The following is a 25163-nucleotide window of genomic DNA, read 5'->3' on the forward strand; positions in this document are numbered from 1 at the left end:
AGATAAACTTGCTACACTAGTATGTACTACATTTGTCAAGAAGTTATCCTACAATAAAATTTGTTCGTTTACCTAAAGGCCCTATTTGTAATCGATATCGACAAGAGAAGAATGAACATCATTTTTCAGTATTAAACAACATGGATCTTGGTCCACAACCTTTAGAACTTACAAATTTAAAACAAATAAAGGAAATGTTGATATCACATGTTGACCCAATTCTTTAAGTTACACATGCAAGTAGAAGCCAATATAAATATAAAGGACATACCATAAGTTTTCCACAAGAAGTAAAAGAAATAGCTAAAATCTTACTACTTCAAATATAAGATTTGTCCATCATTATTGTTTGAAAGAAGGATCAACGTGGAACAAATTATAATTTTGCCATCAATAGAGAGAGAGTATACAAAACACTTAAATATAAACTAGCTTATATATTTTTAATATATCTATCTAAAATACGTTGAGAGATGTCAGTCTTGAGACGCCTATATTTAAATTGTTATTGTGAATAAATAAGCGCCTTGATATCTCTCAACGTATTCTAGATAGATGTATCAAAGATATCTAAGCAAATTATTTTAATTTTAAATATAATAGTATAAAATATGCACAAATATTTTTAGTTTTAATAATTTAACATGTAACTTACAAATTCATATTAATTTTTTAAATTTAACTATTGCTTTGAAAGAAAAGATAAGGTTTAATTTAGCTAGCCTATAGCTTGGAGAAAAAAAGAGAGATAACATACTAATTTAACAATCGCAGTTGGAAAAACAGAGAAAGCTCCGCTCCATTCTCGTTGAAAAAAGAAGAGAAAGCTCCGCTTCATGGCTGTTGGCTCTATATCCATTGAAAAAAGCAGAGCCGTTGAGAAAAGCTTCATGGCCGATGGCCGTTGATAAAAGCTTCATGGCCGTTGGCTCCATAGCCATTGAAAAAAACTCCATGGCTTTCACTGCTTATATATATATGGCTGGGTGATCTGAGAAACCGGCAGACTGTTTGTTTAGTTTCCTGCAAGTTCCCTCGCCCGCGTGGAGAAGCCCTTCCCGTGGTGATGGCGATGGCGACTTCAACAGTGAGGGCTTGTCCGAGAGAGTGATGGCGCCCATGCTTCGACATTTGTTTAATTTGTCGCCCATGCTTCAAGATTTCCTCACCAGAATGCGCAATATGACCTGTGCCCTGCATCCGCTCCGACGCCACAGAGCTCATCCGCATCGCCAATCATCTGCGGAGGAATGTTGTAAGTCGCAGCGCCTCCAAAGGAATTCTTGAGTATGGTTACTTAAATTCATATGCTGTTTTTACCTCTCTTCTGTTTCATCTGGTTAATGGATATATGTTTTTGATAGGGTAATTTTCAATATCAAAGAACATAGAATTATATTTTATGACATGTAGAATGTAATCATATTTTATTGACAAGAATGTTAACTTGATCAACAGAGAATAAAAGATTCTGTTAGAGCAATAGCATTTGAGACATTCTAGCTCATCTCTCTAGTAATGGTCTGCAATCTAGGATCATTGTTACCATTCATTTGTTTTTAAATATTAAATTTGTGTTTGGCAGAAATTGATGAAGTTGGCCATGCGTATGCTGGCAATCTCATGGCTTATTACATATGCATATAATATTTGTGATATTGTTCATTTTTTATTTATTCATGTCAGGCATTTCGGAATAGGTCTTGTTTGTTCTTGACCTAGTTTATTCTTAGCCATTTTTCACTTGTCTAATCTAGGCATATGTCCCAGGATTACCAAATTAGTTGTAGCTTTACTTCACCATGTTCAGTTTTACATTGGCAGAGTACTATTAGCGTAATTAACTCCTTGCAATCAACAAGTAAAGTCATTGTGAACAATGAACTCTTTGTATGAGACTTGGGACCAAATGTTGTATCTTATTTGATCACATAAACGGTTAGATTATCTGGTCACTTGTGTAACCTGGACCATTTTTCTTGTTCACTTGGCTTGGTTACACTGGTAGAAAGGAAAGCATTGAATCATCTCTGTTCAAGAGAGGGGCAACCAGTAATACCATGAATGTTAGATTGTCTCTCAAGCATTACCTTATGCCTTGTTGTCCATGAAAGACACTATGACTTACCCCTTTGCGTGCTCAGACTTGTCATGTACTTGTTTTCCTTTTGCTGGCTGTCCCCGTTCTTTCCTTGTGGTTCTCTGCTACTTAAAGACCTTTAAAGAATCTTGACAATATTGATGAGTATTTACCATTTTTAACATGTCAACTAATAATGTGGTCGACTGTCTTTCAACTGCCTTGACTGTGATTTCTTTGTAATTTATGAGAAATACTTAATTGTCATGCCCTGTTCACTGTTGGCTCTTCAACCTGAAAGGGCTATCACAGTAAGCTTAAATAGAGGACTGCCTTCATCCTTGATGACTTTCACTATGTCTTGAAAACTCCTTTGCCTATGTTGCCCTTTTAGTTTCCCTTCAAGAGGCTTTATCCATATAGCTTCAATGACTAACACTATGTCTCTTGATGATTGTCCTTAACTGTCTTCATTTAAACTTCTTAGCTTGACATCATTTGACCATTGCACCCCTTAAAGACTGCCATATCTCCTTTTTCATTATGTATGCATTCTTGAACTGTCACAGGCAACTTATACCATGACAGTCTTCTAAACTATTCCATGCACACGACTCTTAAGACAAGAACTCTTTATCAGTCATCTTATGGTTAGGCATCTTTATTTTCTCATCATGATTACCCTTCTCTGTGTGTCCTCAATCAGCAACATCTGCTTATGGTTTGCTTAATGTCCTATACCTTTCAACGACCCTAATGACAGTCTTGAATCCCCAATGAAACCCTTTTTTGACTTGCAAGAAACAAAGAAATCTTTACCTGAGATTGGGTGACACTACTGTTACCTTTCCAATTCCCAGAGAAGTTACCTGCCCTTCTACTTATGACCTGACCTGTAGCATGATAATTTGTATGCTTGAGCCTTTATGTCATTACAGTATTTGTTGATATTAATTAGGGAAAGGGCGGATTCAAATTGCCTTAGGCAACATTGGAATCTGCCTGGCCCCTCTTCCCCCTAATGTGGCCCTATCCCCCACGCTCAACAAACAAACACTCAGTGCACTATCCAATAGGGCCGACCCTATTAACAAGGCAGATTAAGGAAATAATTAAAAGTTTAATTATTTAAAAGGCCGACCTAGTTGAGGAGTTCGCTCCATATAAATAAGAGATCAAGATTCATTTGTAAATCAATGAATTCATCTCCTTCTTCATGCGAAACCTATATGTCTAAAGTGAATTCCAAGAAGTCATAAGAGATCTGCACTTAAAGCAATCTGCATAGTGAAGGTGGTGCGAAATACATGATAGCTACAACAACATACATAGAAGAAGGTGCGAAATCATGACAGCAACAGCAACATACATCTGCCATTAGAAGGAGGTGCAAAATCCATCACAAGCAATCAGTGAACTTCTTAAAGGTCTGCAATTTAGGTTAAGACAACATCAGCATCCATCAAGTAAATGTTGAAGGCAGCCACCATGGAATCAGTGAACTTCTTAAAGGTCTGCAATTTAGGTTTTTCCTCCTAGGAGGTTTTCCCAGGGTAATTGTGTCTTGTCTCTATTTCTTTATTTTTCTTACTGTGTTAAATCTGAAACTTTAAATCTCTAAATCTAATGAATCTAATTAGTAAATAAATTCTGATTTTCTGAGTCTTAGTTAATCTGAAAGTGTTAAAATTAACATGGTATCAGAGCTATAGGCGAGATCAAACTTTCAGATTCAGAATTCAGTACTCCTTTATTTCCAGATTGTTGTCTCTTTTTCAGGTTAAGTCAATGGGACTGAAAGTTGAAGATAGGCTTGATGGGAATCTAAACTTTACTGCCTGGAAAGTTCGAATCAAGTTGGCTCTAGAGGAAGAAGATCTTCTCCAATTCATAGAAGCAAAAGAGCTAACTGAACCTACGGATGTAGCCGAGCTAAAACAATTCAAAAAGGATGTTGTCAAGGCTAGGAAGATTCTCATTGATTCAGTCAAAGACCACCTAGTCATCTCTATTGCCTCATTTACCATTGCAAGGGAAATGTTCAGCCATTTACAAGGTACATATGAAATTAACAATCTCAGTAGGGCAATTACTTTAAGACAACAACTACTTAATATCAAAATGGCAAAAGAAGATTATATTATTTCCTACTTTATGAGAATTTCAGAACTAAAGAATCAGCTAGGTTTAATTGGCTATAACATGGAAGATAAAGACCTTGTCATGATTGCCCTAAATGGTCTACCTCACTCATGGGAATCATTTATCCAAACCATAAGTGGTAGGATTGAGTTACCCTCCCTTGATCGCCTTAAAAATGACTGTATCCAAGAAGAGTCTTGCCTCATCACAAGAGGACAAACCAAAAGTCCCCATATAGATGATCATCACATGCTTGCAACACAATGCAAGAAAGGGGAAAATTGGAAGAAACCTTATCCTAAAAGAAATAGGAATTCAAACCTTTTAGTTCCCAGCACCCTTGGAAGAAACCAAGAGATACCTCGCGTGTCCATTGCTTTAGATGTGACAAATTTGGTCACTATGCTAAAGAATGTCAGCATAACCCTAACCAAAGTGGAGCCAACCTGAATGAAGTTTCAGAACAAAATGATGATTTTTTATTCATCTCTGCTCTGTCTAGTAGTGTTCCTTCAGATAGCAATACTTGGTTGATTGACAGTGGTGCCTCCAGACACATCACAGGCTACTGTGATCACCTTTGAGACTTAGTAGAAAAGGATACCAGCCTTCATGTAGTAATTGGTGATGACGCTCGTTATTCGGTAAGAGGTTCTGGCTCTACCTCTCTAAATTTAGTTTCTGGTATTTCCTTGCACCTCAGTGATATCTTGTTTGTTCCTGGAATTAAAAGAAACCTAATTTCCATTTCTGCTCTAGAAGATAAAGGTTATCAAATTGCATTTTTTGATGGAATAGTTCTTGCATGGCCTAAGAAATCTAGTTTTAAACCTGCTCGCATAATTGGTCATAGATATGATAGTCTTTATAAACTCTCTACTAACCCTATTCAAGCACTCATTAATGAGGTTCCTGAATCCTGTGAGTTATGGCATAGAAGGCTTGGACATTTGCATTATCAAGCTCTTCCATCCCTCGAAAAGTTAGTCAAAGGAATGCCTAAACTCAGTCAAATCCATGATAACACTTGTAAAGGTTGTGCTATAGGTAAAAATGCTATAAGTCCATTTCATAAAAGTGAAAATAGAGCTAAAGTCAAACTAGAACTTGTTCACTCTAATTTATGTGGTCCTATAACTTCTCCTAGTGGATTTCTTTACTATGTAATTTTCATAGATGATTTCTCTAGGAAAACTTGGATCTACTTCTTGAAATCTAAAGAATCCGATGAAGTCCTAAGTAAATTCAAAGAGTTCAAAGCATTAACTGAAAACTCCTCTAGTAAAAGAATTAAATGATTAAGATCTGACAATGGAGGTGAGTACACCTCCGGTAGCTTTCATGATTTTTGTGTTGAGTCAGGAATTAAGAGGGAGTTTTGTGTTCCATACAATCCTCAACAAAATGGTGTTGCCGAAAGAAAGAATAGGACTATTGTGGAAGGCCATGATTCACGATCAAGACTTGTAGACCTCCCTATGGACAGAGGCCTCCAGAACAACTGTATATATCCAGAATAGATGCCCTCACCATGTTCTAAAGAACATGACCTCTGAAGAAGCCTTCACAGGATCCAAACCAAACATCAGTCACCTCAGAATCTTTGGAAGTCCCGTTTATGTTCATGTGCCCAAAGAAAAGCGAACCAAACTGGAACCCTCCGGAAAGAGAGGCATTCTAGTCGATTACAGTGAATCCTCTAAAGCATTCAGAATATACATCCCAGGTCAAAGGTATGTTGAGGTAAGTAGGGATGTTACATTTGAAGAAGATATTGCTTTTAAGAAATCAAAAGGTTCTTGTGTTATTGATGAAACTAATGACAATCAAGATATAAATGTTGACCCTAACCCTGAGATTCAGAGGGAGCAAGTAGAACCTCCACCTCAAGATGATCATGATGATCCACCAGAGCCCATGAATCCCACTGATATTCCTAGCGACATTGTCATTACCAAAAAGAGGCCTCTTTGGGTAAGGAACACCATTCAAGAAGCTGAAAGATTTGCTGCTCCCAGTGGCACCTTCCGTCAAACTAAGAAACCTCAGGTATTCTCCAACTACGTTGAATTGATGTGCAATCTCATTGAAACTGAACCTTGCAATGTTGAAGAAGCCTTGATTCATCATGCCTGGAAACTTGCTATGGATGAAGAATATCAGTCAATCATCAAGAATGATGTGTGGGACATTGTGCCCAAACCCAAAGGTAAATCTGTTGTTTCCTCTAAATGGCTATTTAAAATTAAACATAATGCTGATGGTAGTATTGAAAAATATAAGGCTAGATCTGTAGCTCGTGGTTTTTCTCAAAAGGAAGGCATAGGCTATGAAGAAACATTTGCTCCTGTTGCTAGATATACCTCTATTAGAACTATAAAAGCTATTGCTGCTGCTAGGGGTTGGAAACTACATCAGATGGATGTTAAGACTGCCTTCCTGTTGTGACGTTTTCACACATCGCCCCATTGCAAATGGGGACCCATGTTGTTTTGCTTTTTAGGGTTTGTTTTCTAGGTCTTTTAGGGTTTTGTCAGTTGTCTTTTGCATTTTTTGAGTGCTGTCGGGGAGATCAATAGGATAGCAGGTCCCGCTGGAGTGAAGTCCTGATCCTGAAATTTGGCTAAGTCTGGAATGACCTGATCCTGAAATTTGACTAAGTCTGGAAACTGAAAAACCTCAAAAAACTAGATTTTGCAATATAACTCCTGGAGGTCTGAAACCACTCTCAAACATCCTGAAAGTATATATGGAATATAACTTAAAGTATAAGAAAGAAGATAGAAGGAAATGTTATATTCCATAAAAATTATCTTGATAGAGAGTTCAAAAAGTCAAATTTCGCTCCCGTCCTTCACTGAGGATCCAGAGCGAATTTCGCTCCTGTCCCTCTCCAAGGGACCAAGGCAAAGCGCTCCTGTCCCTCACCAAGGGTCCAGGGCGAAAAGGCTTATTTGAGTCATTCCTGACCTTGTTTGGTCGAATTGGAACATCAAAGGCATGGTGGAGGACGAAATGAACGTAATAGAGCATCCAGACTTGACAATGAAATGATGAAGTTTTTTGCCTAGAAGGTCAAATTCGCTCCTGTCCCTCACTGAAGGACCAGAGCGATTTTCTTTATATGCACAATTTCAAACCTTTTTTGGACATTAACTTTTATTCATAGCATTAAGTAAGGTGAAATCTTCCCTAGCAAAGGAAATTTGAGATGAAAATTGTAGTGATTTGGCCTTGAGGACAAAAATCGCTCCTGTCCCTCACTGAAGGACCGGAGCTTGATTTTCAAATTTGCACTGTTCTTGCAGGATTAGGAAAATTTTATGATTGGAAGAGATCAAGGAGGGCATGTTTTGTCCATTGAATATAATTTAAGCAGTCTACAAAGGAGTAAATCAACCCAAATGACAAAAAGTGCTCCCGTCCCTCATTGAAGGACCGTGCCACTTTTTCAAGTTTCTCCTATTTGTTTGATATTTTATGGCAAAACTTGACTTGGATGGGAAGGACGAAGGATGTTTTATGCCTTGGACGCAATTGAGAGATTTAAAGAACAAAAGGGTACGCCAAGATGTCAAAAGTGCTCTCGTCCCTCACTGAAGGACCGTCCCACTTTTTCAAAAGTGCTCCCGTCCCTCACTGAAGGACCGTCCCTCTTTTCTAAAAATACAAATTTCTTGCAAAGGCAAGGCAAGTTGCGTGATTGAAATGAATGAAAGAGGGCAAGATTCATCCATTGAAGATAATTTGGAAGACTAGCAAAGGACAAATTGGCTTCAAAATGAAAAAGTGCTCCCGTCCCTCACTGAAGGACTGGAGCTTGAATTCCAAATTTGCATTATCCTTGCAAGATTTAAGTGATTTCGCGATTTGAAGAGGTCAAGGGAAGTGTGTTTTATTCGTTGAATATAACTTGAGTGGCCTACAAAGGAGAGAATCAACCCAAGTTGCAATAGGCGCTCCTGTCCCTCTCCAAGGGACCAGAGCGATTTTCTCACAGGACAAATTTCTGGCAAAGGTAAAGCGAATTTCAAGTTTGAGGTGAATGAAGAAAGGCATAATCGGTCCATTGGAGATAATTACAAAGGCTAGCAAAGCACAAGTGAGCTTATAATTGCAAAATCGCTCCTGTCCCTCACCAAGGGACCAGGGCGAAAAACACATTAACAAGCCTTCCTCCTCAAATTGGGACGAATCCAGGTCAAGGCACAAGATTGGAATGATATTCAAAAATGCTTCAAAGAGGAATGAAGTTACAAAGACCACAAAATTCGATGAAAATTGGCCAAGGCGCTCCTGTCCCTCACCAAGGGACCAGGGCGAAAATGTTCTAAGGCACGCTCCTTCTAAAGATCAAGTGAATTAAACTCAAAGTTCCCAATAAAATGCCATTTTGAACGTCAAGGATGAGGTTTTGAACGTAAAAAATGAAGGATGGAGGACAAAAAATGCAGAAACGCTCCTATCCCTCACCAAGGGACCAGAGCGAAGTTAGTGGCATTCACATTTGGGCTTTAATATCTTCCAAATCGTATTAGATGCTAGAATTGCCAAACTTCGAAATATTTGAAAAGGAAAAATTAATTAAATTGGCATTCAATAAAAAACACATTGGCATTTAATAAATTAATTTTGAGCCTTAGAGAATCGATTTTTTTATTATTATTAAGGCATTTAAAATTAATTTTTATTAAATTAAAATTTAAAAAGAGAGCGCTTGAGGTATCATTTTTATTAAGTCGGCCTTTTCCTTTTTTAGTTTTATTTATTTTTTGGCCTATTTTCATCAAGTCGGCCTATGGGGAGGTGAAATGGTGAGCGCTCTATATATTTGGAGTGTGTTTTTCATTATTCAAATCATTCGCTCATTGTTTCAAGTGCGATTTGGAGAAGCAAGGAAGGAGGTGCGAAATCTAGCTTGTGTGGAGCAAATTTCGTGGGAAATCTCATCAAAGTTGACGGGACGATGGCGCTCGGAGTGCACACGGTCCTCCGAAAAATCCGCGAAACGAAGGGGGATCTGTTCGTCTCTGCACAAGGATTCCAGATCTTCAATTACAGCCACGTACCTGCAACCTACACACAGATGCTAGGCTGGAGGAGGTCGTCCTTGTCCTTGCTTGATCGTCCTTGATCTGGCTTGATTTTCCTTGAGGAGAGTCTTCCGACTTGTAGATCTTTCGAGCTTGGGAGTCGCCATCTTGATACCTACACAACATTTCACAATTAATAATATATCTTGAAGTGTAGAAAGGAAGATTCAAGATTCTAATTTAGGAAACTTCATGATAAATCTTGTGTTATCATTTCCTAATTTAGGATTTTTAAAGCAAAATTTAAATCTTCAAAAATGGTGCCAAGGTGATTACGCCATACCTTCACTTGGGAATTAATTCTAAAAAAAAATGCAAAAATAGGAGAATTCGCTAGGCAAAATGTAGATCAAGACTCCCTTTAGCAAAATGCACCCCCTTTAGTCTTCACAAGCATCAACTCCACCACCTCTAGCCTTCAACACCTTCAAAACATCTGGAATTTATCCTCCAATCTAGCAAGAAATACGCCTCTCCAATAGCCTTCAAGATCGGACCCAATCTAGTTAGAATTTCATGGAGTAACAGAAAAGAAGAAGGCCACCAAAGACATGCATAAAACAAACAAGTAAGATCATCTGTTGATTACTATATCTTCACACATTAATAGACTCCGAGTCATTATGGTTTTCAGGCAAAGCTGTGATTGGTGAAAAATCTAAAATCTGGCTTCTAGCGCCAATTCTGTTGACGTGTATTTTGTACACTATCAAACACAGAATAAAATACCTAAAGGTACCTTATCCTCTCTTGAGTAAAGCCTTTGATTGCTGAAGATGTCGCGAAAAAGGATCAATCAGGATGACTCCAAGGTTCTTCGATGTAGGGTCTCTACGTGTGGATAAGCTCTCTGTGGTATGATGTGATTTGCTGGAATCACAAGGGGACTTACATTTGATGATTGAATGTCTGATCTGCTTTGAATATTTGCTGGAACACAAGATTTTATTAGCTTTGACGTGAAAAAAGGAAAAAAGATGAGGGCGAGGAAAAGATCTAATCCTAACACTAAGAATGTAAGAACAATGAATGATCTTTGATGAAATTCTAACTAAGTCTTGTTTTGACATCACAGGAACATCTCCACAAGGTTAGTGCGATCTTCGAAGGAAAGCTTTATGATGTTCAAATCATCACTGCAGGCATAGACACCATCAGGTTGATGCATATCAATGAAGAAGCGACAATTGAAGTTAAGCTTAAGCTGAATGATTCCAGTTGACTACACAAGGCAAGTCTGCAATCAACAAACTGCTAGTAGTATGGATATACGAATTCCACCATCAATCAAGCACATTTCTTCCACTCATCTAATAACATGAAATCAAACATGAGAAGTATAAAGACCATGCAAATTGTCGAATCGACCCATAAATTTCACCATTTCTTCAATGAAGTTACAAGTCTTTTACAACAACATCTTGGCAACAATCTTTGCCTTCTCTCTCTACTCTACTCTAATTGCTATTCTATCTATTAGCTAATCACCTTATAACTACTCTCTGTCTATCTTCTAACTGCTTCCAACTATATTCTAACTCTTGCCTTTACAAAATGAAATGCCAGGGCTTATATAGTGCCCTCAATACAATTCGATGGCTTAGATCAATTCGAGATCAATGGCCAAGATTCAACAATGAAAACCCTAATTAGGGTTTATTACAACCATTACATAACATTTAATGCTTGACCAATGATAAAATTGTATTGCTTGGACACATGTCCTCTCTAGAAAATTCCACCAATGGATAGCTGGGGTAGGTACATCGGAGTTTGTGCCACCTTCCATGAGTTAGGTACATTGAATTTGGAAATGTTGAGGTGGACCACACTGACTGGAGAAGTGATGACTAGGATGCCACCTCGTCTGACACTTGTAACTTGGTAAATATTCAACTTGATGTTGTTGAGAAGCTAGCTTTAATTAATTCATTTGGTACTATCTGCTTCTTCAACGAACCCTTGTTCTAACTTCTTGTGTCCTTGATGTGCAGGATGATTGATGTACCTCGCCTTGGAATACTGGATTGGAGAAGTCGCCCTTGATGATGTTAGTCCAAAGAAGGCCGTCCTTGCCGATGCTAGGCTGGAGGAGGTCGTCCTTGTCCTTGCTTGATCGTCCTTGATCTGGCTTGATTTTCCTTGAGGAGAGTCTTCCGACTTGTAGATCTTTCGAGCTTGGGAGTCGCCATCTTGATACCTACACAACATTTCACAATTAATAATATATCTTGAAGTGTAGAAAGGAAGATTCAAGATTCTAATTTAGGAAACTTCATGATAAATCTTGAGTTATCATTTCCTAATTTAGGAATTTTAAAGCAAAATTTAAATCTTCAAAAATGGTGCCAAGGTGATTACGCCATACCTTCACTTGGGAATTAATTCTAAAAAAAAATGCAAAAATAGGAGAATTCGCTAGGCAAAATGTAGATCAAGACTCCCTTTAGCAAAATGCACCCCCTTTAGTCTTCACAAGCATCAACTCCACCACCTCTAGCCTTCAACACCTTCAAAACATCTGGAATTTATCCTCCAATCTAGCAAGAAATACGCCTCTCCAGTAGCCTTTGAGATCGGACCCGAACTAGAATGGATTCTAGAGTGTGTCTGCCCCTGGCACGTCTCTATGTCTTCTGATCCTTAAGTGCGCAATGGCTTGAGGATGCATTGCTTGAGAATAATGTTGGTTACGAAAGACTTGTAAAGTATTCATGGATATGTCGGATGCAAGACTTGATATCGTGTTGGATAGAATGCTATGCGTGGGTTCTCGCATAAGTCATTCGAGAAGACTTGGGCTGTGGGATGTCGTAGGGTCATTCCCAGTGTGGTGTAGGGTCTTGTTCGGGACATGATCCGAGGTGTAACAATTAGGAGCTGCGAGGAGCAGTGTGGTGTAGGGTCTTGTCAAGGACAGATCCGAGGTGTAACAACTTGGGCTGCGGGATGCCTTGGAGTCATTCCCAGTGTGGTGTAGGGTTGTGTCCGGGACATGATCCGAGGTGTAATCAGTGTGTCTAGGAATGGGAGGTCTGGGACCTTGCCAGGATAGATATGGAAGTATTTGCGAGCTGGTGGCACAACGAGCTGACTTTAGAACTACGTGTGACTTTGAGCCACCTTGGTTGTGGGTACGTAGGAGGTTTTCATGAGGACGGCTCGTGTAGGCCACAAGTCCAACCCTGAATGTAGGGATATCTCTTGAGGGCGACCCATAGGTTGGGAAGTTCTCTAGCTTAGTTCTTGAGGCGACTTGCTGGATGAGAAGTCCTAGAGCTAAGTCCATTGGAGTGCCGCGTTGCACTCGTTGATGTCGTCTAGACTTAGATTCCGCATAAGTCTTGATCCAAGCGACATTGGTGAAGGCGTAGTTCGTATTAGATTTATTTGCAAGCTATTTGCAAGGTCTAAAGGCGGTGCCGCACGGGTGAAAACTCTGACCCCGTGACATACACGTCAACACTTCCTCAATGGTGTCATTGAGGAAGAAGTCTATATTGAGCAACCTGAGGGTTATGAGATTCAGGATAGATTAACTCATGTGTGCATGTTAAAGAAAGCTCTGTATGGTCTTAAACAAGCTCCTTGTGCTTGGTATGAAAGAATTGATAAATACTTGCTAAGTCTAGGCTTTTGTAAAAATGATGCTGACTCTAACATATACTTTAAGGTAGCCAATGATGAAATGCTAATTCTAGTTCTTTATGTGGATGACTTATTCCTTACTGGTAAAGATGAACTATTATTAGATGCAAGAAAGAATTAGCTTCAGAATTTGAAATGAAAGACTTAGGTCCAATGCATTATTTTCTAGGTCTAGAAGTATGGCAAAGATCTAACGAAATTTTTCTAAGTCAAGGAAAGTATACTATTGACATTTTGAAAAGATTTAGAATGATGGATTGTAAATCCATGTCTACTCCTATGGAATCTAACTTAAAGAAGTTAAGTGTTTTTGCAGCTAACTCTGAATTTGTAGATCCATCTGAGTACCGGCAGTTGATTGGATCACTGATGTATCTAGTTAACACTAGACCAAACATATGTTTTGCTGTAAATGGTCTCAGCCAGTTCATGAGCATGCCCAAACATGTTCATCTTGTTGCAGCCAAACATATCCTAAGATACTTGTGAGGCACAGTTGGTTTTGGGCTGAAGTATCCACTTAACACTCCAATAACCTTGGAAGGTTATTCAGATGCAGACTGGGCTGGAAGCGTCAAAGACAAGAAAAGCACCTCCGGTATCTATTTTAGCTTGGGATTCGCTGTAATCTCTTGGGCTTGTAGGAAACAATCTTCAGTGGCATTGAGTACTGCTGAAGCTGAGTATATTGCAGCAAGTGTAGCTTCTAGAGAAGCAGTGTGGCTTCGCAAGCTTCTTGCAGGGCTGTTTGGTCAGGCTTGGGATCCTACAGTTATTCACTGTGATAACAGAAGTTGCATTAAGATGTCCATCAACCCAGTGTTTCATGACAGGTCAAAACATGTGGAAACTCACTATCACTTCATTCGGGACATGGTGCAAAGAGGTGCTATTCAGCTGAAGTATGTCAGCACTAATGAGCAGGTTGCAGATATTCTTACCAAGCCTCTATCCAAAGTGAAGTTTGCATACTTCAGGGATAGACTTGGTATTATGGAAAATGAAACCCTAATTGAAAGGGAATCTCAATCTCAGTAATACATTGTGTTGTATCAAACCACCCTCTGCGGGCAATGTAAGGTGGTATTGTAAACTTCTCAGGGAGAAGTGTAATTAGTAACCATCCTCTGCGGGCAATGTAAGATGGTATTGTAAATGTTAAACCACCCTCTGCTGGCAATGTAAGGTGGTATTGTAAACTTCTCAGGAAGAAGTGTAATTAGTAACCATCCTCTGCGGGCAATGTAAGATGGCATTGTAAAACTTCTCAGGGAGAAGTGTAATTGTTAAAACCATCCTCTGCGGGCAATGTAAGATGGTATTAGTATAATTGATTGACCATCCTCTGCGGGTAATGTAAGATGGTCGAAAAGATCCTCTCCACCCTCTGCGGGCAATGTAAGGTGGATCCAATCTAGGCTTGTGTGCAAGCTGGAAGATTGTATTATGTAATTCCATTCCTTGCGTATGTATGTGTTGATGTGTATTTTGTACACGACCAAACGCAGAATAAAATACCTAAAGGTACCTTATCCTCTCTTGAATAAAGCTCCCGAATGTTGAAGATATCGCAGAAGGATCAATCGGGGAAGCTTCAAGGTTCCTGTTATGTAGGATCTCTACTCGTGGATAAGCTCTTTGTGGTATGATGTGATTTTGCTGGAATCACAAGGGGACTTACACTTGACGACCTAAACGTCTGATTCGCTGGAATCACAGGTCCTATTAACTAACTAGAAGACAAACAAATGACAAAAGATGCAGGGTTCAAGACGTCTACTCTACTACCTAGAATGCGAGAAGATGGATGAACGACTAGGTGGAGTCCTATTGGGCTGGGTCTCACCATCAAGTTGAACAATTCAACACCAACTCAGTGCGATCTTCTGGGGGATGCTTCAAATATATTCAAATCAGACACCATCAGACACTGATCATCATTCAAGTTAATGCATGAACAATAGACGTGTGACGACTTGAGATTAGGCTCATTTTATGCCAGTTGACAACGCAGGGCACACTTACAATCAGTAAGAGGCTAGTGGTATGGACTAGATGGATTCCACACAGGTGTATTCAACGACTTCTTTCATTCAATTTAATAACATGAAATCAAATATGAGAAGTATAGAGACCATGCAAATTGTTGAATCAACCCATAGATTTCACCATTTCTTCAATGAAGTTTTACAAGTCTTTTACAACAACATCTTGGCAACAATCTTTGCCTTCTCTTTCTATTCTACTTTAATTGCTATTCTATCAATTGACTATTCACTATTTCTAACTATTCACCTTCTAACTACTGACTAACTATTAGCTTTTACAAATGAGGAGCCAGGGCTTATATAGCGCCCTCAATACAATTCAATGGCTCAGATCACTTTGAGATCAATGGCCGAGATTTTACAATGAAACCCTAATTAGGGTTTGTTACAACAAACTTAATTCTGACCAATGAAATAATTGCATTATTTGGACACATGTCTTCTTTGGAATATTTGACCAATGGATAGCCGGGGTAGGTACATCGAAGTTAGTGCCATCTTTGATGAGTCAGGTACATTGAATCTGGACATGCTGAAGTGGATCAACCCGACTGGAGGAGTGATGATTGGGATGCCACCTTGTCTTTCCTTCAAATGTTGGACTGGAAGAGGTCGTCCTTGATGAGGCTGGGCTGGAGAAGGTCATCCTTGTTGATGCTGGGCTGGAGAAGGTCGTCCTTGTTGATGCTGGGCTAGAGAAGGTCGTCCTTGTCCTAGCCTGGTCTTCTTTCATCTGCCAAAACAAACCAAAAGATGATTAAGGACACATGATAAATTCATTTCAACATAGCATTTTCAACTTAAATCATCAACAAAAAGATATTAACATGAAACTTGCCCAAGATTTTCTCCAGGAACAGACCCTATAAGAATTTCGCCCTGGACCCTTTGGAAGGGTCAGGAGCGAAATTCCAACGTTAGCTCAAAATTCACATTTTTGAAGGTCAAACATCTTTCCAAGGCATTCCAAATAGCTTTTCTCACCCTAGTCCAGGCCTGACTTAGCACAAAATTTGGAGAAAAGGATGGTTTTAGTGTTTTTCGCTCTGGACCCTTTGGAAGGGTCAGGAGCGAATTTCTTGTTTTGAGCATGTTCCTTCATCCTTTCAACTTCAATTCTCCTCCAAGACTAAGGACACATTGTCTCACTCCTCTCCAGGTATAAAAAACCAAAATCTTGACTTGATTTGCAAGGAAAAAGGGTGATCTTAAGAATTTCACTCTGGACCCTTTGGAAGGGTCAAGAGCGAAATTCTCATTTTGGCTTCAAAATTTGCATTCTTGGTGACCAAAATCCACTCTAAGGCAATCCAAATGCCTTCTCACACCCTTGTCCAAGCTTGGCTTTGCTCAAAATTTGGAAAAAAAGTGATTTTAAGGATTTTCGCTCTGGACCCTTTGGAAGGGTTAGGAGCGAAAATCACTTCTAGGCTCAATTCCTTCAAACTTGATAATTATTGACCATTCAAGGACATGCTTAAGGACTTCTTTAATCATGATCCACACTAGATTTGGCATGAAACTAAGGGAAAAGATAGGTTTTACACAATTTCGCCCTGGACCCTTTGGAAGGGTTAGGAGCGATTTTCCTTTTCTAGCCCAAAATCATCATTTTTTCAATCCCAATCTTCTTTGCAAGGTGAAATTTCATCTCTTTTCGCCTTAGGAACAAAGTTTTAAGCTCAAGCAAGGTTAAAAATATATGCTTGTAAGGAATTTCGCTCTGGACCCTTTGGAAGGGTCAGGAGCGAAATTCACCTTCTTGGCTAGAATCCTTCATTTTTTCAAAGCTTTCAAACATTTCCGACGTCCAAACATGTCTACTCTTCCCTTCAAAATGCCTTGCAAATCAAAATTTGGTCAAATAAGGCAAGAAATGAGTCTTAGGTTGATTTTCGCTCTGGACCCTTTGAAAGGGTCAGGAGCGAAAATCCTGATTTAGGCTTTAATTGCTCATTTTTCAAACTTCAATCTTCTCCTGGAGGCAAATATAGATTGTTTTCCACTTGAGGAACTAGGTTTTAAGCTCATTCAAAGTAGCAAATGAGGATTATAGTGAATTTCGCTTTGGACCCGTTGGAAGGGTCAGGAGCGAAATTCCTAATCTTGGCCAAAATCCTCATCTCATCCACCTTTACTCACCTCCTAAGGTCAGAACATGTCAAAAATCCCCCAAACATGCCTAAGGAACTATGAAATTGGTCTTGACAAGTGATAAATTGAGGTGCATAAGGATTTTCGCTCTGGACCCTTTGGAAGGGTTAGGAGCGAAATTCCTAATCTTGGCCAAAATCCTTCACATTTCTACGTTCCATCACCTCAAAAGGCAGAGACATGTTATTTCCTTCCCAAATTCGCTCATGGAACAAGGTTGGTATCCAAAACAAGGGAGCAAATGAGGCTTATGAAGAATTTCTCTCTGGACCCTTTGGAAGGGTAAGTTATATTCCATATATACTTTCAGGATGTTTGAGAGTGGTTTCAGACCTCCAGGAGTTATATTGCAAAATCTAGTTTTTGGAGGATTCTTCAGTTTTCCAGACAGTCAAATTTCAGGGCATTTGAAGATCAGGATGACATTTCAGACTTCATCACTCACCAACTCGACCTAGCTCGGACCTTCAAGAATGATACCCACTCACAAAGCAAGACACAATTAACAACAAGAGCAAAACCAGGCCCTAAGGAAGACTCTCAAAGAAACCCTAATTCTGAGGCCCTGTGGACTCACCCTGGCTCAAGCAAACCCTGTAATCCAACAATCCCCTCGATAGCACTCATCCTGCAAAGGCTAACAGACAAAACCCTAAAAGACCTAGAAAACAAACCCTAGAAAGCAAAAAGTAGGGGTCCCAATTTGCAATGGGGCGATGTGTGAATACATCACAACAGTATGCAAGATGGAAGATTATAGTTATGTTCTTCTCCCTAATTAAGAGGGAGTGTTGATATTAATTAGGGAAAGGGTGGATTCAAATTGCCTTAGGCAACATTGGAATCTGCCTGGCCCCTCTTCCCCCTAATGTGGCCCTATCCCCCACGCTCAACAAACAAACACTCAACGCACTATCCAATAGGGCCGACCCTATTAACAAGGCAGATATAGGAAATAATTAAAAGTTTAATTATTTAAAAGGCCGACCTAGTTGAGGAGTTCGCTCCATATAAATAAGAGATCAAGATTCATTTGCAAATCAATGAATTCATTTGCTTCTTCATGCAAAACCTATATGCCTAAAGCGAACTCCAAGAAGTCATAAGAGATCTGCACTTAAAGCAATCTGCATAGTGAAGGTGGTGCGAAATACATGATAGTGAAGGTGGTGCGAAATCATGACAGCAACAGCAACATACATCTGCCATTAGAAGGAGGTGCGAAATCCATCACAAGGAATCAGTGAACTTCTTAAAGGTCTACAATTTAGGTTAAGACAACATCAGCATCCATCAAGTAAATGTTGAAGGCAGCCACCGTGGAATCAGTGAACTTCTTAAAGGTCTGCAATTTAGGTTTTTCCTCCTAGGAGGTTTTCCCAGGGTAATTGTGTCTTGTCTCTATTTCTTTATTTTTCTTACTGTGTTAAATCTGAAACTTTAAATCTCTAAATCTAATGAATCTAATTAGTAAATAAATTCTGATTTTCTGAGTCTTAGTTATTCTGAAAGTGTTAAAATTAACAGCATTGTCTTCTGTGACCTTAATCTGCAACTCTTACAGACTATGTTAGTGCATCTATGACTGTCCTTGTTTCTATATCATCCACTCTTGATCAAATAGCAATCACCCTTCTTGCAACATCCAACATCTTCAAACCTCAATAATATTTTTTTGAGATCCCTGGAGCAAAGCGTTCACATCCTCAACTTCATGCTCACTTCCTCTAAATTAGTGTCCTTTAAAAGGTTGTGGCCTTCCTTTAAACTAGCACTAGACTGCCTTCCCTTATTACTGTCATCTGTTGTTCATTGCTTTGTACAAAGGACTTGGAGATGTGATGAGACCTTGCCTTTTTTGCTACTGTCATGTTTTTCTCTAAGGACTGCCATTCCTTATTTGTCTTTAACCATGCTATCTTCAAAGTTTGCCTTTGCTCACTCTGACTGTCACCAACAGCTTTCCTTGTAACATCGATCATTTCTCCTTTCAGGCTCCTTCATTACTGTGACAACAGGTCAGTAGATTTTAGGTGACAGACCTTCGTTAAATTTGTCTATTTTCCATGTCCTTTATATGTTTAGGTCCATAACTGACTTCTTAACCCCTTGTTGTTACTACAGTCTCTTAGGCTTCAAAAAACTTTGATGCATTAGGTTAACAAAACAAAGATGAAGACATTTTAGAAAGAAGAAATAAACAAAATTTTGAAGACTTCAAAGCATAAAAAATGCCAATCACTACCCATAAAAATCTGTCTTATACTATCCTTCTTCTAATTCACTTTCTTTTGACACTTTATTGTTATTCTCTATCACCATCTCAAAGTGATCGTTCTTTGTCTTGTCCTGCATAGCAGGACAGATGCTAATAGATTAACCCCCTTCGTCATATCATAAACTTTTGCATCCCAAAGAAAATTAATAACAATTTTAACAGTCTCGTTTAAAGCAACTGTTGCTTTAACTCGCAGATGTAATTATCTTGCCTTTCACAAACATTAGAGATCAATCTTATTATATTTTCTACCAATGCATAACAATTGGCAAGACACCGTTGTCTTATAATGGCTTCTTCTAGGCTTGAATTTCTGCTATTACTGTATTTATACTTCAAACGAGCAAGCTCATTTATCAATACAGCAACTTGTCCATCATGGGGAGTGCCAATTGATCAGATGTTTTTGATCAGCCTTCTAAACTGTTTATAAAATTGTTCCAATTCAAGAATGCACGTATGTTAGCCAAGCTGCATCTCTAGAATCCAATCTCAGAAATCCGTATGGGGGCCAAATGCTCAGAATTAGTAAGAGTTAACATTGAAAGCAGAGCATCAAACTTGAGTAATGTTTTCTCGATTGCAAATTGCTTGGCTATTGCAACTGCCACAGTAGCTAGTTGACTTGAATATTCAGATATCTCTGTTTTCACAGGCATTTTGTCCAACAAAAATTTCATCAATATCATAGCCAGTTGAGTGATGGAGAATCAGTAGATGAATGGCTAACATGATTAGCAAGTGCATCTAGGGCCCTTGCTTCGTATAGGGCTATAAATCCCTTTTCAAAGGTTATTGCAATCTCCAGTAAGCACTCACAACATTCCGTGGAAACAGATTATTCTGGCCAATAAAACCCATGTCAGTTACTCTGGTCGGTAGTGCCAGGAGGCTGGTCATAAAGAAAGAGAGCTCAACAAAACTAAGCACACATACCAAAGGAAATCCAACCATTGTTTCCCTACAGAAGTCAAAGTATTTTATCAGGTTTGTGCCCTATTCCTATCTAAGCACACACACCAAAGGAAACTCAACCATCGTTTCCCTCTTCAATTGAAATATCACTGTCCTTATGTAAAGTGCAGCCAAATTTCCAGAGTGGGACCAAAATTTTATGAGTTATGGCATTCAACAATCACTAGAAGATCTCAAGATATCTCCTTTCATAAATTGTACAGTCTAGATTGTTGTTGCCATGAAGAAGTGTGTCGCATCTTCACCTGTCAAAAGATGACAATTAGCCACGTTGAACCTGCGCTTAAGTTATGCATAGTCCCTCAAACTCCTCCAGCTTCATCCAACATGACATGCTCAGCAATAGATCAGCAAAGTCCTGGTTTCAAGGCAAAATTGGCGGACCTTTCAATGCAACAACAGAAAGCCTAAGTTCCTTTACTGCGACGTCCCCTAAACTCCTGGGAAAGAGCTTTCAACGTGGATTTTAGAGACTTAACAAAGTGAAGCTTCTTGCCTCTTCTTTCTCGGTGCCTAAAATTTGTGGAAAATAATTTTTCTTTTGATAACCTCATCCATGATCTCTTAAGGACTTAAATCCAAAATTACGAGATTATATTGGATATTTAAATTTTAATCCAAGGTGCGACAAATTCCAATAACAGGACCATTTTTCTGGTTCACCTGAGACAAATTTTGAACTGTTTTTTAATTTTTTTAATTTTTAAAACTTTATTATAAATCAAGTTAGGGCATTGACATCTATGAGTAAAAGAATTGCTTTGAGACTAAAATTTATTTAGCTTGAGATGTTATTTTGTCTGAATTTTTTATCGTATAACAGGACTGATTTTGGAAACCAACAAAATTTGCAGAGATAGAAGAATGCTTAGCCAATATAAGAGAGGGCAGAAACCAGGTTACTGAAACTTAAAGCTCTGAAAATGGGAGCATGTTGAATGCATTGCTAGAGATGGCGTAGCTTCTGGAAGACTGCAATGGTTCAGGCCAGATATGTAGATAGTATAAAGCAGGCATTTAGCAAATACCTGCTTATGCTATGTATGCTACATCTAATTCCTCATTTCTTTTTGTGATTACATGGATGATACAAAGATAATAAAGTTCCTCATTGCAAATTGAATATACAACGTCCAACAAATAGGTGAATGAATCTTGCTAAAAGTGGAGTGAATTTTAAAATATATTAAAACTTATCATAAAACAAAATAAAATTTATTGTGAACTTTTTTGTATATATTTTTAATAGTAATGTTAATGTTAATTTACAATTTTGTGTTGCATTTAAATTGATATTAACAGTTTGATTGTTGAAGTCAGATTCACTTCAGTGACTTAATGAATGTTTAGAAAGTTCTGTTTACATCACATTCTATTGTGTTAGTTTTTTTGGTCCATCATTCTATGCTTTTTGTTTCTTTTTTTGTTGCTTTGATTCTATTTTTTTTTGGCATGGCCATGCCTCCTCTGTTTTTATTGTCTGAGTTCTATTTTGATATTTTTGGTATGTATTTTTCTTTTGTATTTTTATGCGTAGATTGTTTTTAAAAAAGGTTTTATTGGTATTTTGTATGTCTTTTTTTGTGAGTGATGATATTTCAGGTAGTAGTGCGATGATGATGAAGAAGAGAAAAGAAGCAAAACTACATATCACAAGCACCAGGGAATACAACAGGTACAAACATTTGAATTTGTATTTGATTATAAATTTAGATTTTGCCATCCTTTTGTTTATTTAGATATACTCAAAAAATTGAATTTAAAAAATCTAAAATCTAATGTTTTATTTACTCTAATTAACATAGTTCTTTTACCCATTGTATGATCCTAGAGGGCAACCTTGCTCACCATGTCATGTTTAAATTTTTAGATTTGAGTCACTACATTTGAATTTGTATTTGATTATAAATTTAGATTTTGCCATCCTTTTGTTTATTTAGTTATACTCAAAAAATTGAATTTAAAAAATTTAAAATCTAATGTTTTATTTACTCTAATTAACATAGTTCTTTTATCCATTGTATGATCCTGGAGGTCATCATGTTTAAATTTTTTAGATCTGATTATCTAACAGAACATATATATCAAGTTTGTGGTCTTGTAATTTATAATCCAGACTTGAGACTGCATTTAATTACAATTCATTCACAATCACATATCTACAATTTAATGAAGTTTGAAATATATATATTTCTTGAACCAAAAGGTCCATATGAATTTTGCTTCACCAAATGTTTCAAATTTACTTTAAATCCATGGAACAATTTTAATATGGATTTTGGATTTCAAACCTCTGATTATCATATACACTTAACTTCTCATGGATGCATATTCTATGTAAAGTCTTTTCAATCCTGAACTAGAATATCAATTTTGATTGATTGCAGAACTCAAATCCACAGTTTAGCTAAGTATAAGTTTGTAATTGTCCTAAACCACAGGAGTCATCTTGATTCTTAACCATAGATTTGAAACTCCTAGTAAGGATTGATGTTCTTGCTCTGATTACCTTATACTCTTAGCTTTCCATGGCTGCATATTCTATGTAAAGTCTTTTCAAATCTGAACTAGAATATCAATTTTGATTGGTTGCAGAACTCAAATTTGATTTGAAACTCCTAGTAAGGATTTATGTTCTTTCTCACTCTGTTTTGTGTGTAGAATGTGGCTATGACCTCAGAACTTAGAAGTCTTATGAAATCCGCTTAACCATTGGGGTGAAGTCCAACTATTTTCAACTTTTAAATCCATGTATAACCAAAATAATTCTATGCTCATATAAATGTCATGCCACTAAGACTCAAACACTCAGTGATTATACAAAAATTGCATTCCTTGAGGAGGCACCAGCTACTCTCAACAAGAAGCTTCAACAGTACCAGGGATTGTTGGATCAGGCATGTGAGTATTTATTATGCAATATTTGACTAAGACCTATTAAGGTTTTCCTTTCTGGTGTCCATGCTGATGTTGAAATCCTCTTTAAAATTGATTTGAGAAATAAGTAATTTTAAAAAGGATCGTGTAAACCACCTCAACAACTGAATTTTAAAAATCTTTTTCTAGGACATAATAATTCTACGCAGCATATAGCTCATGCCGTAATTAGAAAAACCAATTGTTGACATATTTGGATTTATGGATGCAACATAATTTTTCTCTAGCGTGTAGAAACATCATTTCCATGTAACTGAGTAATGTTTATAGTTTCTTGCATTTTATTTTATTCCCGTTTTTATTTATGTGGCATAAATATAAGGGTTAAACATCGCCTTTGCAACACTATACGGCCCTTGTTACAGTAATGCTAAGGAGCATAATGTGCTTATTGATCACGTGCAATCCCCCTTGTCTTTCCCATTAATCAAACAAGATTTCACTTTACTTGATGCTTGCAAAGTTGCCACCCATTGGTAGTTGTACTAAAATTAGTTTTTACTAAGTTTTTAGTAATAAATCATAACCCAATACATTTACTTTATGATTTCAGGAGAGCAGCCACATATTGATATTGTCCGGATCTGGCATTATTTGATTACTATATTCATAAAATATTTGCCATGTCTGTAGACTGACACCTAGAGTGTAGAGTGGTCTGTAGACTGACACACAGAGTGCAGAGTATCTCAATTGTTATTGGAGCCAAGCAGAGCAAATTTTATTTTTTACTGTTTCATTCTTGAATCAGTTGCTTAGATTGGTCAACTTATTTGTAAACTGGTATGTATATAGATTTGTTGCTTAATAAAAGAAATTATTTAGGAGGGGTTGAATTGGCCCCCTCCTCAAGGCTGCAGGGAATGGTCATTTGTCATGGTCATTTTTCCAGCCTGCCGTTTCTGTGTTGATTTTTATATTATTTTTTGTTGCAGAAAATATATTTTTTAATTTTTATTTCATCATATTGAATTATTAATTATATAACATTTTTGATGTACTGTAATTATTTTTCTATGGAATTGTGAATCTAGATTTTGGGTTCGAACTCCTTAATAAACTTTGTGGATCTTTGGCGAACCAGGTCTTAACTTTGATCATCGTTGGGAATGCTCCCAGTTGGATAGAGAACATTTTATAGGGCAAAGTGCTGTTTGAGAAGATTAGGGCAATTGTGATGCTTAAAATACCTTTGCTTTCTTTTGGGTAGGGTAATCAGTGATTTTACTCGAGTTCTTATGTATTATTTGAGAAGATTAGGTCGATTGTGATACCCCAAATGCGTTTGCGTAGTCTTTTGGGCAGGGAATGTAGTCAGTAAAAAATATGTATTGTTTTGAGTGGATTAGGGCAGTTGTGTTACTCATGCATTTGGTTGAGTCTCTGTTTGGGTAGCTAAGTATGCATCGTATGAGTGGACCACGACAATGGATTACTTAACAGCCTTTGGATCAGGGTTTGTTTGGGCAGGAGTAAGACAAATAGGTGAATTCCCCAAGTTTTTAACTACTCTACAAACTGTAAATATGTATTGTATGAGTGGCTTAGAGTAATGGTTTACTCAACAGCCATTGGAACCTTTGGAACAGTGCTAACCCGTTCTATAGGCTCAATATATATTGTTTGGTAAACTTAATTTACAAGAAGAGCAACCTTTAAGAGATGAAACACCATGTTCCATAGTTAGTACTCTATAGCTTTAAGCATAGTTATATTTCAATAAACTTGAATTTGTCTTTTTAACTGCATAAATTTTTTAACTATTAATGTTGTGTTATTAACTGCTTAATTTTTTTAACTATTAATGT

General features: G+C 37.7%; 1 protein-coding gene and 1 long non-coding RNA gene across 4 annotated transcripts in view; both read left to right on the forward strand.

Annotated features, from left to right (window-relative positions):
* LOC131856103 (uncharacterized) overlaps positions 1 to 25163 on the forward strand; it is a 59671-nt gene that overhangs the window by 31913 nt on the left and 2595 nt on the right. The gene's annotated exons all lie outside the window — the stretch shown is intronic.
* On the forward strand, positions 780 to 25163 carry LOC131856104 (uncharacterized). 2 transcript variants are annotated; one of them, XR_009358229.1, is made up of 3 exons: positions 780 to 1255; positions 21273 to 22093; positions 23909 to 25163. It is a non-coding gene; the product is annotated as an uncharacterized LOC131856104 (long non-coding RNA). The 2 variants fall into 2 exon arrangements; XR_009358230.1 differs by having other exon boundaries at positions 24440 to 25163.

Source organism: Cryptomeria japonica, chromosome 6 (assembly GCF_030272615.1).
Source record: "Cryptomeria japonica chromosome 6, Sugi_1.0, whole genome shotgun sequence".
Classification (NCBI taxonomy): Eukaryota; Viridiplantae; Streptophyta; class Pinopsida; order Cupressales; family Cupressaceae; genus Cryptomeria; species Cryptomeria japonica.